This window comes from Sceloporus occidentalis, unplaced genomic scaffold (genome assembly GCF_023333645.1).
Source record: "Sceloporus occidentalis isolate IW3139 unplaced genomic scaffold, rSceOcc1.0.p SCAF_3, whole genome shotgun sequence".
Lineage (NCBI taxonomy): Eukaryota > Metazoa > Chordata > Lepidosauria > Squamata > Phrynosomatidae > Sceloporus > Sceloporus occidentalis.
Genome location: NW_028316983.1, coordinates 178,786,084 through 178,801,010, shown reverse-complemented (window position 1 = coordinate 178,801,010; position 14,927 = coordinate 178,786,084).

The window sequence follows — 14,927 nt, the reverse complement described above, 5'->3', positions numbered from 1 at the left end:
CAGTGTTGGGAGAGAATAGGAGAGGTGGGACAGCAGATACACACCAAGTTTTATTTTGTACCTGGATGCTCGAGAGGTTCCTGAAGGTGCTTCTCAGGGTGCATCCAGCTGAAGGAAAATGTCTGGATGTGCCGCTACAGCTTCCCTCACTGTCCATCAAAACAGAAGTGGCCATCCTGTGGTACAGGTTTCTGCCACGCTTAAAAGATTGTTTGTGGTGTTATACCAGGTACATTTTCTTAAGCAAATTATCAACCTTCTTTCTTATGTTAAACAGTGTAGGAAGCCTTATGGATTTTCAGGAGAGGCAAATGATCTCTCTTCTTTCTTGTTTTTTGGGGAAAAAGACAGTCTGGAGAGTTTGCGGGAGTTGAAATTGCATAAATGTTCCTGGGGAGATGCATATGGCCACAGGGGTGATACTTTCTCATCCTGTACTTTATTTTACACAAGTGATTTTCCCACTTAGATTTATATTCTGCATACATGCAGTAATATGGTACAAATGCATACTTGTGTACTTTTCCATAGTATAAGCAAAGTTCCCATGAAAAGAACAGCACCAACTGCTATATTTGTACTGTGGTTTATTGTCACATTATTGTGCATTTGTGTCCATTTGCACTTTCTGTCCTGGTGTCAGAGATCTATGAAGCATGTTGAATATCTGCAGAATGCCCAAACAGATTGTCTTCATTAGTATTTTTTCCCATCACCTGTCTTTACCCAATTTATGCATAATACAATGGCTGTGAATTCAGCCAACAGCTCAGGAAAGTTCAGTCTCTATTTTGCCTGATCAGCCTCCCTGTGCCAAGGTTTCTAAATGCAGCAGTGAAACTGATAAACATTATCCCTATCTGCTTCTTTACTATGTTGCTGAAATTGACGAGAATCAGAAATATATATTTTTAAAAAACTCTGCAAGGGGAAATTTGGTTTCTCACAGAATCTTTACTATAGAGGTAAAACTGTTTTGAAGCACTTTGTTGCTTTTAACACTACAAAAAAGGAGGCTTTCAGGGTTTCAGCTTAACAGGTCCATTGCTACTCTTGGAAGCATTTACAACCACTGTAGTAACCTCTTGCTTAAGCCAAATAATTGGATGTAATAGGCTATAAAAAGAAACATGAATCTGTCAAAATTCTTTCACCTTTTCAAAAAATCAGGAGATTGACCAAATTACTCTGAAGATTATCACACACAATCTCACTGTGAGTGAATCACTGGAGAAACATTAGGCAAGCGTGCGTGCGTGTGTGTAACCCTGAAACGCTTCGCCAGCGTTATGCAATCGTGAGCTCCCTCTAGCATCTTGGAAATGTTCAGGGAGAGTGGCTTTCCTATAAACACTAATTTTCCATTTATAGGAAAGTCACTCTCCCTGAACGATTCCAGGACACTAGAGGGAGCTTGTGATTGCATAACTCTGGGGAAGCGTTTCAGGGTTACACACACACACACTTGCCTAACGTTTCCTCGACGATTCACTCACGGTAAATCCTCATGTGGTAATCCTCTGATGTCTGAGGAGAGAAGAGCAGCAAGGCACAGCCCAATCATGTCTTTGCCATATCAACTGGCGAGAGCCCATCCCTCCATATTCCAACTGGCATTGCGCTGGCCCTTGAGGGAGAAACAAGGAGCTGGCATCTTCTGGACCTAATCTTGTCTCCCACAGCCATCTCCACTTTCCTTCTGTGCTGTGTTTTATTTAGATTGTAAGCCTGAGGGGTGTGAAGCTGTCAAATTAATGATTTTCAAGCTGCTCTAGAAGCTTTTCTGGCTTAAGGATTGGGTATAAATATTACAAATAAATAAAGCCCCTTAACTATAAAAGTGTTATACACTCACTTGGTCATTTTCGCCTCTGTTCTGGGATGCTTTCCCCCTGCCTCTCATCCAGCCTTATCTCTTAGATAGAAGCTATGTCAGGATGCTTATCTGAGGCCTGATACACACAGGCACAAAGCAGCATGGAGGCGCTGATTCTAGGATTTCGGACCACGCAGCAACCGCACGGTCTGGAACCCTAGAACATGCCACTGCTGTCATCATGGCGGCCTCCCATCCACACGGGGGCTGACATACTGACATATGAAACATGAAGCATTCGCATGTTGCGCAGAGGAAGAGGCCAATGCCAATGATCTAGAGAAGAAAGGAGCCACTCCTTTCTCCTCTTTCATGTCGGGGTGCAGTGGGAGTATGAGGCACAAGGGTACACCTTTTCTGGGCTAAGGAGAAGCGGCATTTTGCAACTTTTCTTTGGCCCAGAAAAATGCCGGATTGGGGCCACAGGTTGACCATCCAGTTAGTATGGCCTCAATCCAGCACTTCCCTTACCGGGCTGTCTGTAAGTTTTGGGTGTCTTTACTTTCTGTATTCACCAATCTGAATTCACTAGCAATTACATTAAACCAAAGGGGGATACAACCTGTGGCCCAATCATGCACTATGACAATGTGTCAGGAGTGCTTTGATTATGTACTCCTGCATGGCAGGGGGTTAGACTGGATGGCCCTCTTTCTGACTTTATGATTCAATTATTCTATGGTTCTAATCCACTTTAATAGCTGTGGTTTCTGCCTATGTAATCTTGGGATCTGTATTTTGGGAGGAACATTTAGAATTCTCCACCAGAGTGATCTAGTGCGTCACTAAGCTACAAAACTCAGGATTCCATAAGATGGAAGTATGGTAGTTGAAGTGAAACAGTACTGCTATAATTATGTAGTGTGAATGCACCATAGCCACCCCTGAAAGAGCTGGATGGGCTCCGTGGCAACTGCACACTGCAACCCCACTCTGGTGTTTTGCCACTGTAAAAAAAGAAGCAGCAAATTGCCGCTTCTCTTTGCAGCAGCTTTTCCTGCCTCGCTGGGGCTTTGTGGTGCAGTGGTGGCACATGACATCTAAATGCTATGCCTCTGCAGCACAGTGAAGTAGACACATGTGTGGTCAGCCATGCAGCTTCCCAGTGGTTTGAGGACATGTGCTATCTGAATGACATGCTCCCACACTGCCGTGAAGCCACCATATTGTTCCCGTCTGTAACGGCTCTAAGTTTCCAGTTCTTGCTCTCTGTTTTCCTTCATATCTCTTCCTCTTTTTAAAAACACATCCTCCCTGCATACAGGGAGTATTCTTGATTCCACTACTAAAACGTATACAGGTCTAGACAGATGAAAATAAAATAAAAAGACTGTCCCATTCCTCTTCCCCTCTCTCTAGCAAGACAACTAATATTCATGTTCATAACTCTTTCAGGTGGCTTCCCCAAAAGAATGACCCAAAGAAATAGTGAGTAATAGCCATGTAGCTAAATCCTCACTGGAGTCACACTATTTTCAGAATTAAGTTACTAAATATATGGGATGTATTGGCTCACAGCAACACCTGAGACATTGCTTGGTCTACAAAACACCACTGGTTGTACTATATTGTAGTTTTCAGAGATGAAAGAAGTCAGCTTATATGAACAAAATTCCTTTAAATGCCTAGAAGCTCTTTGAAGCCTTCCAAATTTGTCTCTTTCAATCATTCTTAACTTACATTACTATATCAGTAAAACATTATTATCATACCTAAAGTCTGAGAACCCATTGATAGTTAACATCTGATTGATAAGAACTTTATCTACTTTATTTATTTTTGTAACCTCACAGCACCAAAAGAATACATACCCAGATGTACTTTTGACATAATGATATAGCATCATGATATTTGATGTGAAATCCTTAAAAGCTACCAGAGAGCCATGCATTCTTTTTCATTTCCGGCATAAAATTAGGTACAGTAAGCTTCTTGGAAAATTGCTATATATATTAAAGGAAACCAGGGTTCTTTTTTCCCCCTTTCAGAAATACAAACAGAATAACAGATGAAAGGTAACATGATTTTTATAGACCACAAGGGCCCCCAATGTAAATTAGGAGAAAAAGATTAAAGTCTCTCAGGCTGTATTATCCCAGATTTTTAGATGCACTGCTTGTATTCTTGATTATGAAGAAATTATAGCTAAAGAAAAGACAATCTGTTTTCCAAGCTGTCTAAATTCCCTGCTGTCCTCAGACAAGAGTTTATTAAGAGGAAAAGATGCTTTTCACATTAAATTTTTTTATCCATTAAAAAATCATGGAAGGATATCTATATCTAAACCTAAGCTTTTTACTGTATGTGCATATTTAACTCCATTGCTTATGATACAAAATTTCCCAGGGACAGTTCACCAGTTATTTTTACATATTGGGAAGGAACAAAAATACCTTACCATTGTGTCCAAAAGCTGGAAGTAAAGTCATTTCAGCAGGTAGCTTAATTAAAAAATCTACCTCTGCAACAACATTGTTTTCAAATGCAAAACAAATATTTCTGCTTTAGTCATAAAAAGAAACATTATTCATATGGCACCATGTTAAACTGAATACATAGAAGACAAGAGATGTATGCAGCTTGAACCTACTTGCATTTCTAGGGCAATCCTATCTGCCATTAGGCAGGCACTGTGGTGCAGAGGTTTCAGTGTAGGACTAAGACTGCTGGCGACAATAATTTAAATCCCTGCTTGGCTGCTGAAATCCATTTGGGAATCTTGGTCAAATGCACTTTCTTAGCCCAAGAGGAAGGCTAAATTAACCTTGTCAAGAAAACCCAACAACAGGGTCACCATAAGTTAGAGTTTCCATGGAGGAAAATACCAACAACAACCTACCTGACATCACAATAGCTCCAATATTAGAGCCTCTGAGAAATTCACAGTCCTGTCAGGTAGGAGAAAGAGTGGAGAAGCCCTCTTTCCACAGAAATGTTTTTGGGTTGTCTTTTTTATTTTTTATTTTTTTAGTAAAGTAGTACAATTAATACCAACAGTGTATACCTTTGGGCTCTGTATGAAGGATCTACAGATCTTGAATCCCTGGTAAATACAGCAATATTTTCTAGCTGTAATTTTTGTTACAATAATGTCATAAGTCAGTAATATTTCCCATCAATACTGCAGGATGAGGGAAGGGTCACGCCTGAGAGACAATGGCTTACAGTATACCACTGAACATTAAATTAATTCAAATGTGATGCAACCAAAGCATGCATCATTATGAAAAAGATCATTAGTCATCCCAAGAAACTGCAGCTCTTGGAGTCAGACAAGCTCATCAAGTGAGTTCCTTACAGAGATTAATACTGAACCAGAAAAATCCCAATTTATTGCTCATTCTCTTAGCCACCATCTTGTAACTCACCTTTTCAGATTGTCCTCCATTACCTGATCTTAGATAACCTTGTGAAAAGTCCCTTCCAGAATCCTAGAAGATGGTTTTGAATCCTAGAAGATTGGTACTGGCTCTTTCTGACAAAACTGACAGAAAAGACTTCTCATCTGTATGTTAGGCTGCATCCACAGTGCAGAAATAATCAGGTTTGACACCAGTTTAACTGCCATGGCTCAATGCTATGGAGTTTGGGGAATTATAGTTTGTTGTGGCACCAGAGCTATCTGGCAGAGAAAGCTCAATGTCTCACAAAACTACAATTCCCAGAATTCAACAGCACTGAGCCATGGCATCAAAGTGGTGGCATACCAGATTATTTCTGCACCATTAGAGGGACTTAGATTTTTCAAGACTTCTGGTGCAAAGATATTGCCACACTTGCTTATGTGCCAATGTGCCAAGTCCAATGCTAAAGAGATACCACCATATATGATAGTGTTCAGTGTTTTGTGTCAAGTGCCTGAATTTTAACATCACTGATAAGCACATTTGAGTGTGATAAGTAAATTTGAGTCTGATATTGATAAGTAAATTTGAGGTGCCGACCCAACTGGCACTGGGTTTGTCATAATCTGCTTTTATACAAACTCCACAGTTTTATACACACATCCCCAGTCACTGCTATCACTACTGTTTAATCCCAGCCTTTGGTGCCTGGCACTTTATTTCCTTTTCTCTGAAAGTGATAATTTATATTCCCTTTGATGGCACTGCTTCATTAATGATGCTCAGAGAGCATACCTTACTTGTTAGAACTCTTCCTTTCATCTACCATCAAAACAAAACAAGAAGAGATCTCTGGCATATATTTTGAAGGCCACAGTAAAGCTATACATCTTTCTTCATGCTTAGTACATTCCGTAGATGTCTTCTGAGTTCTTGTTGATGATTGTTCATACAGTCAAAAAAGCCATCTGGCTGCCAGGAGGGAAAAATGTCATGTAAAATTTAAAGTATGTCTGGCTGTGTGAAATATTGATAGCAAGATCTTTAAAATGACTGTTGTGAAATATGTCTCAATCATAAATATTAAATTTACCATAATCACTTTTATAGTATTCTTTGGGTTCATGATTCAATAATCCTTATTTTCAGCTGGTGAAATCATAGATGTGAGTTAGTATTCCAAAGTTATCTATTTAAATCAGTGTGAGATACAGCATCAAATTATACCTAAAACAGACTGCTCTACTAGCAAAAGAGCTTTGGCTTTTCTTATCTGTTATTTCTGAGGATGCTATGAAGGAAAATAAATGCAAATAACATATGGAGCAGAGAAAGTTTTGCCTCCATTATCTCCTTCAATTTAAAATAACCTAAAAGCATCCCAAAATATACTTAAGGTTCAGAACTGACTGGCATAAAAAGATGGCTTCCAACCAGGTTGGAGATGTGGTGTACACACAGCGCATACCCCAAAGATGTCCAGAAGCCAGCTTCACACCACCCAGCTGCCCACATGGGAAGGCTTCAAGGTGCTCCAGCAGCATGGCATTTAGAGCATTGCGGGGTCACCAATTTGACAACAGAAATGATGCCATTCATGAAGTGGAAGAGTAATTTAAGGCGCAATCTGCAGAATTTTAAATAATGGTATTTGGAGGATAAAGAAACACTGGGGAAAATGTATAAATCTGGATGGTGACCATGTAGAGAAAAGATAACAACTACAAATCAAAACAAACTTTCTGTCTGTTTTTTTTAAGGTGATAATTAAAACTTTACAATACCCCCTCATATAAAATGTGGCTGCCCGACTGCCTGGGCCGGCCGCTTTGCTGCCAGGAGCCGGCGCAGCTCCTGGGCCCCAACTTCCTGGTTGGGGCTGCCTTCTGCCCTGATTGGTGGCGCTGGGCGGAAGGGCCGGCCCCTTCCGCCCGCGCCATTCTGGTAGGGGCGGAGGAGGACTCGATGGTGAGGCCTCGGTCCTCCAGGGCAGCTCATTGGTTGGGCTGCCCTGGAGGAGGAGCCTCACCATCAGGTGAGGAGGCGGGGCCTTGGCCTATATGAGGGCCATGCGGCCAGGCCCCGCAGCCATTTACCACTCGGCTCTCCCACCCACCCTCCCTAGGGTTGGGTTTTTTGTCACAACTTGGGGCGGCACCATAGGCCTGGATCTGGTTGGTTTGGATACCAGGGCTATGGAGCACTGGTTTGAAAGTCAATAGGGACCCGGGGGCGAGCAGGGCTTGCGTTGTGGCCATTGCGGGGGCCACAACTTGGTTATGCCTTCCATTGACTAGGGGCTTTGAGAACTAGAGAGCGCCTGGTGTGATGGCGGCCAGATGGCGTTCCTTAGCCCCTAGGTCGTCCCAACGCCTGGTGGTCACCAGCCATGCTGCTTATCGATTAACCGTGGGGTTATTCGATGCTTCAGATCCTGACCTTATGCTTTGTGCCAACCCTTCTGTTCTGGTTTGCTGTTGCTAATAAAAGTTGTGGCCTGTCTTCCAACATGGTTTCTTATGGTTTTTAGTGCCGGCCTCCCAGGCAATATGCTTTTAATCTTTTTAAGGTATTCTTAGGCGGGTTATAAACCACCATGAAAGTACGAAGTCAGTCCGTACTAGGGTTAGGAAGGTGTGGTGCTTCCGCACCCCCCTAACCCTAGTACGGACTGAGTCCGTACAAAATGGCGGCTCCCCTTCCACATGGGGGCCGCCATGACGACGTCACAACCGCGCCGCCTCTATATGGGGCAGTGTGGACGTGATGTCATTGGTCCGCGCCAGGGCGCTTAGTGCACCCTTTGCGCGGACCAAGAAGGAGCTCCGTTTTGGGGCTCCTTCCTGGTTTGCGGTGCCGCTTTGCGTCGCTGGGCGCAGCCTTCAGACGGCTGCGCCCAGCGAAGCAAGGGAGAAAGGGGCCAAGTGGCCCCTTTCTCCTCCTCCCCACCGCGGCGGGGTGTCCTTGGGGCTTGAAGCCTTTTGCCGCTTCCCCACAGCCTGAAAAGCAGCGGATCAGGGCCTCAGCGGCTGCTGTTCTGGCAGCTGAGGCCCCGATACACCGGGGAAAGGGGCGGGTACAGCCCGCCCCAAATGGGCGGTCTGTAACCCGCCTTAGTGTTTTAAATTATTTTAAACTGTTTAACTGATTTTCTTGTTTGTTGCCCTGAGATCCTTGGGTACAAAGCAGGATATAAATATTGTAATGAATAAAAATAGAATGAATTATATTATACCCAACAAAGGTGATGCTATAAACAGAAATATTCTATCTCTTGAACCCCTAAACAAGTAATCTTTATCATTTACAATCAAAGTGGGCTACCTATGGTTCTTGAGATTTTCTTGGACTCCAACTCTCATCTGCATGGACAATGGTTAGATATCCTAGGATTTTTAGTAACAACTAAAGCTCCACATATTCTTTATCCCTGATCCACAGACAGTTTGTATAAAATAGAGAGTTGGTCAGAAAGATAGTAGTCTCCAGAATTTTTTCTGAAAACGTATGTTTTCCCAGTTTTTAATGACTCTCTAACATTGCTCTATTTTATTTTTTGATGTTTTTGTGTGTGTGTGTGTGTGTGTGTGTGTGTGTGTATAATATTATGATGTCATAGTATATTGTGCATAAACTATTTAGATATTTTATATATGAGGCAGTTTATAAGCAATGTAAATAAAATAAGCTAGTCATATTTAGTTTGCAGTTGTCATTCTCTCTTCCCATTTTCTACAGGTAACTTGCTATTTCTATTCAGGTGTATTGATATAGTGACTTCGCTTAATACATGAGGAGGGTCAGCATTCTTAAAGAGAATATCCCCTTTCCATAAGGGTGTTCTCCCTGCAATTTGTAGCCTAGGAAAATTAGGATTCCTACTCACATGAAGATTCTCCAGAGATAGAGACTCTCTCTTTTAAAAACTCATCTGCCACATCCAAAGGCAGCAGAACAAAGACAGAAATTTGGGGCTTCTGTGCTTCACTTTCTTGCTTGTTTAATAAACTCAAGTTTTAGAATGCCTGAATAGGGCTTCTGTGTTTTAAAATTATTTATTACACAAACATTTGTGAGCAGGTTTACTTCTCTCTTGCTACCACTGAAGTTCTATTTAAATATCAATCAAACTGGCAGTAGGTTCCCTCCTATGTGTCAACATAATTGGCAAGGTTGTGCCTCAAAGCAGACACATAACTAATGCAAAAAATATATATTCTCCTCTTTCCACACAAGAAGATTTAATATCATTAATGAGGGATATTGCCAAGAATAGAATGCAAGAAAGCCCACAGGTCTGACCTGGCTTAAACATATTTTTGTCTCATCTGCTTTACAGATATTATACTCTTCATAAAAGCCATGAAAATTAGTTATCAGTTTGCATGCTATGAACTAATCTTTTGGGATACTACACATTGAATTCAAGTATTCAAGCTCTGAAGCATGCTATTTAAACATCCAGAAATACTCTCAGTGTTGGATGAGAGACATGGACTTGGAAACATTTGATGCTTAATTCTAAAAGTTTGGTGTGTTTTTGTGTACACATGGTTATTGACTAGAAAAGACAATGTGTGCAAATAGTCTCATTGAACTGAACTGGCAAGGAAACATCCATGTTCTCCATAATTTGTCGCATGAAATGATTTGCATATCCTTTGCCTGTGTTTGAAAGACAAAATCCTCATAAGAAGAAGAAGTTGAAATGAATAAAATATTTTCAAGAGATACAATGGTTTGTGTAGTCTTCAAGAAATCAATAGGGTGTCAAATTCAAACTGTGAATTCCCTCACTACACAAAGATCTACTTTATGAGAGTTTGTAAAGCATTGTGTATGTTCAGGGCTAGGACTTTTTTCAAATCTTTCTGCAATTTGTTTTATACAAAACAAATCCAAAATAATACTTTTTAAAAATATCAGTTGAGATGTGAACAAATACTCTGGTATTTTTGCTTAGCAGAGTGGAAATATCTGAGGTTCTTTGTTCCTGTAAACAAGAGTGAAATAAGAGAAGAATTACACACCTATTTGGGAGTTGTTCTGGGAAAAGCATGCCCATTTCAATTCAGTATTATGACTGATTTTCTTTTCCAGCCAATTAAAAAGAATTCAGAGTTAAAATAAGTCCTTAGGCTTGTTTTAAGGGTTTTCTAAAACCTAGAGACTTCCTTTACCCTTGGATGCATCTACACTGTAGAAACAATGCAGTTTGACATCATTTTAAGTGCTCCAGCTTCATTCTATGGAATCCTGAAATGTCTAGTCTTACAACATCTTTAGCCTTCTCTACAAAAGTTTTCTGGTGCCTCACAAAGCTATACATCCTGCAGTTAAAGTCATATCAAACAGCATTATGCTTCTCCCCGACCTTGTGTGCTGGGGAGGAGATTTTGCTGGCCTCTCATTGGTGAGACCAGCATTTTAAAGGAAAACAGCATGCTCTGCTGGCTGTTGGGAGAGCAGAGGGCGGGGTTTAGCCTGCTTGAGGCTTCCCTGCCCAAACTCCTCTCACTTGGCTTCAAACGCTGGCCCACCCTCCCACCTCGACATCAGTGTGAAATTAATTCTGGTCGCCTCGGGGCCATGTAGGAATTTTCTACCCTTTCCAAGGGTTTTTTTGCCTACCCCACACTGTTGGTTGAGGACTTTGACAATTGGCATGGGTATGGTCATAAATAGGTTCCACACCTAGGCGGGGGGAGATAGATGTTTTGGTGAACCTTCGACACTCTCCTAAAGGGTGAAGGTAGGTCTCTGGAACTCATGTTTAGATCTTGGGCTCAGGAGCTTCACCCAGGGGAATCTGAGGAGGTAGTATGGGAAACAGACCAGTGGTCTCAGCTACTCCCACACTAGGTTGCTCCCTCCATTTTGCAGATCTCATAGAAAAACACATAAATAAGGTAATTTAAACAAATGGCCCATTTTATAACACATATTGGTTGTCTGGTCTCATTATTTGCAAGGTGCTCAGCAAAGACCTCTGGGCTTGCACAGTTTATTTGAACACTTGGGAGATAAAACTGTTTAGCCTTCTAGTTAATGAGTCAAGTAGAATTCAGATACTATATGTAGCCTCAAATAATTTGTTTTCTTTGAGTATTACATTCAAATCATTGTAAATCCTCTAACCATTTAGCTTAACTGCTTGAAAAATACTATTTTGATCTCCAACTGCTATCTCTCCTCCTTGTCCCATGGGGGAGAAAACCTTACCTTGGAGGATAGATGGGGTAGCAAATAGAAGGTGGTTCCAGTTGGGGATGATATGGTTGGCTTGCAAATCCCATTATATCTCATAGGAAAGTATGCCCAGCAATGGATTTACTTCTAGAAGATAGGCTTGGTGGGCCTCTGTTGTTATTATTGCAGCCTCCTTTCACTTTCATCAACAGTGATTTCTAGAAAATAAGGTCACCTTCCTTGGCAGTGGGACACTAGTTAGTTTTGTCTACTACAAAGAAGCATGAAAAAATGAATCAAAAGTTATCCACATTATCTATTCTTTATGTTTGGACACCTGAGTGTACTCTTAAAAGAAATGATGGATGTCCTACAGTTTTATTCAGATACCTTGTTTTCTTGGTGCAACCTCTTAATATACACATGCGGGAGGCTGAGCTGGAAGAGTCAGCCAATTGCTCTGAACTTTGACCTTTAGGAAGATCATGAGCTTGTAGCTGTCACATCACAAATGAAAATGAGCTCAGCTGTCTGAACCTTACCCTAAAGGAATAGTTGACAACATCATAAAAGAACCTTTCACTTTATTACTGTTGTCAGTCTCTGCTCAGGAGAATGCCAGCATAGCACTTGTGTGGGTGCTGAAAGCAGGGAATAGGGAAACACTGTTGGAAACAATTCAAATATTGGATGCGATGTTTGCAAACACTGTAAACTATATGCTAGAATATGCTCAACTAAGCATATGGTAAATACAGCACATGTCAGTCATTTCAGACACTTCTCTCATTTAAAAAAAATACAGCAGAAACCATTTAGTATTGTGAAGGGGAAGAAAGAGGGTGGAGTGCCTGTAATTGAAATTCTCTCATCTGAAGATTTACTAGATAATCATAATAAGATTTATTTCTATTTCCCAGCTCTCCTTGTGGATCGAGGCGGGATTACAGAAGTCAGCAAATTTCAACAATAAATTTGCTGACTGCTGTAATCCCGCCTTGATCTGCAGGGAGAGGCAGGAAATAGAAATAAATTACCACACTACACTCTTATAGCAATAGCAAGTACATTTCTATACTGCTTATCAGTGCACTTAAGCACTCCCTAAGCGGTTTACAATGTGTAAGCTTAATTGCCCCCAACAAGCTGGGTACCCATTTTAGCCATCTTGGAAGGATGCCAGACTGAGTTGACTCTGAGACCCTGGCTGGTGTTAAACTCACAACCTTGTGGTTTGTGAGTGAGTGGCTACAGTACAAGCATTAAACCACTGCACCGCCAGGGCTATTATAGTGCTGCTATTCCATTTTAACTGCTCTGGCTGCCTCCTGTTAAATTCTGGTATTTGCAGTTTAAGGAGGGGCACTTAGAATTCTCAGCCAGAGAGCTCTTAAATCTCACTGAACTACATGCCTCAGAATGCAACAGGAGGCAGACAGAGCAGTAAAAGTGGAATAGCAGCACTAGAAGAGTGTAGTGTGGTAATGTGGTAGGCTAAATATTCCATTCATGTCAATTTCACATATGTTTATGTGCAAATCCATTCCATTGTCTTCCCTTCTCCATTGCAATTTTTGTGTTTCCCACACAGATTTCCTAAATCCTAGCATTCTAATAACTACTGTATTCTTTTCCTCCTATTGCACTGTTATTACTGAAATTGTTGTACTCAATATTGTTGCTATTGTTATTTTTTGTTGTTATCATTTCTGACTTATGGTGAGCCCAAGGCAAACTTATCATGAGATTTTCTTGGCAAGGTTTGTTTAGAGCAATTTGTCTTTTCTTTCCTCTCAGGCTTAGAGAATGTGATTTGCCTAAGATTACTTAATGGATTTCCATGGTTCAGAGGTGTTATGAACCTCAAACCAGTACAGCATGCTGGTTCTCCTGATGGCATAAGTGTAATGTCTAATGTATAAAGTCAGTCTCAAGTTGATCCTTACCTTTTATTTGGGTCTGGAACCCTGAGCTTCAATCAGGCTCATGGCAAATTCACACCGTGGCCCTGATCTGACCTTTCGAGGGTGCAAAAAGGAGCCGCAAAAAGCGGGTCCATTTTGCATCTTCGAAAGGGCGTCATAGCCACGGTGGCGCATCTATATGGTGCTCCTTCAGCATGACATTGAATGGACACAGCACCAGAGGTGCACCATGATGCTGTGCACTGTGTAAAGTGCCATGCGGCATCAGGACACCCTGGGGGCAGAGTCAGGCATGCATTGTGAGGATGCTATGTCCTGACTCTGCCCCCATGGTGGCCTTTCAGGCCAGTCTATATAGGGCCTCAGTAACTACCAAACACCATAAGTGTAGCTAAGGGTGCCTAGCAGATTTTCTGCAAAGAACAAGGATACCTAAACTAAGAACCAAAATATAAATGTAATAAACCAAATGTGGCTACATTATCCTAAATTTCTAGTAGCCACCAGGAATAAATTGCACACTAGTGAATTTTCCCCTCACACAGTGTACTAATATAGAGCCACTTATACATTTTAAATATGCATATAAAACTCTCTCTTCTGTTTTATTAGCTTCTTTTATCATCATTCATCAATTTCAAAAGTCCCACATTTTTCATAGGCATAACATAGCATATCATGTTATAGTGGTTTGAGTGCTGGACTGCAGCTTTAGACACTAGGGGCTCATTCCCACTTACATTTAAACTGGTGTACGATTCGCCTTTGCTCCATGTCAGTAAATCTATTCCAAAAGGTCCATCATTCCCACTATGAAAGTGGATCTTTTCATTATCCCCTTGTAATTGCTCCTTTTTTTGGCACAGCTGTCATCCTCACTAGTTTGCACTGCTTCAAAATGCATGTCAATTGTCTGTGCATCATCAGTGATGTAAGCGGCAGACTGGGCAGCCCACCTTGGAACTACATTTTTAAAAAGTAAAGTTGATAGAAGACTTAATTGATTGATTTTGCAGCTACTTGCAATCAATGAGGCAAATAGTAGCAAAATCAATGAATCAAATCTATCATTTTTACTTTTGAAAAATTGATAGAAGATTTGATTAATTGGTTTTGCAACTACTTGCTTCACTGATTGCAGGTAGTTGCAAAATCAATGAATCAAATCTTCTATCAATTTTATTTTTTAAAAAATCATGCACCCATAACTAACACCACATGCACAAAGCCAGCACTGAGAGGGGTAAATGGTGGATCTACCAAAACCTGAGGAGGGATGGTAAACACCCCTCTGCCATTAGTCCCTCCACTCCAGAATGATGTGATTCAGAGCTGTTGTTCCCACTTGAACACTCTTCGGAATCGATTCTTTTCGAAAGGACTGCTGGAAAACTAGTGCCTGGAAAATCCATTTTTTGTTTGTTTTTTGTGTTTGCCTCAGTTTATCACGACAGTAACTGGTTTCAAATGGGAATGACGGTCATATAAACTGATCTGTGATTTGCTTTAAATCATAGTAGGAACCAGCCCTAGGATTCAAATCCCTGCTCAGTCATGGAAACCCACTGGGAGACATTGGGCAAGTCATATTCT